Below are 346 nucleotides of genomic sequence, written 5' to 3'. Positions count from 1 at the left end.
AATTGTTACAAAACATAAAAAAATTTATAATTAAAAATTTTAGTGGAGCAAAGTACCAACCCAATCCGGTCTTTTTTGAGAATGATTACACATTTTTTTATTAAAAAAAAAAGGTTTATGTCTGTTTTTATTTGTGATCTCTATGAGATAATGAGATAATATGACTTTTTTACTGTCATCTATTAACAAAAGTAATTGACTTATTACGTTTAACGTCAAATGGCAACACGAATATGAATTGATTTATCCCTAAATTCAAATTGATCAAAGACTTATTCATTTATATTCATTTAATAAAATGACATCATTTTAATGTTAGTTAGTTAAGATTCTATTTGTTAAATAT

This window comes from Arachis ipaensis, chromosome B10 (assembly GCF_000816755.2).
Source record: "Arachis ipaensis cultivar K30076 chromosome B10, Araip1.1, whole genome shotgun sequence".
Lineage (NCBI taxonomy): Eukaryota > Viridiplantae > Streptophyta > Magnoliopsida > Fabales > Fabaceae > Arachis > Arachis ipaensis.
This window is presented reverse-complemented; position numbering follows the sequence as displayed.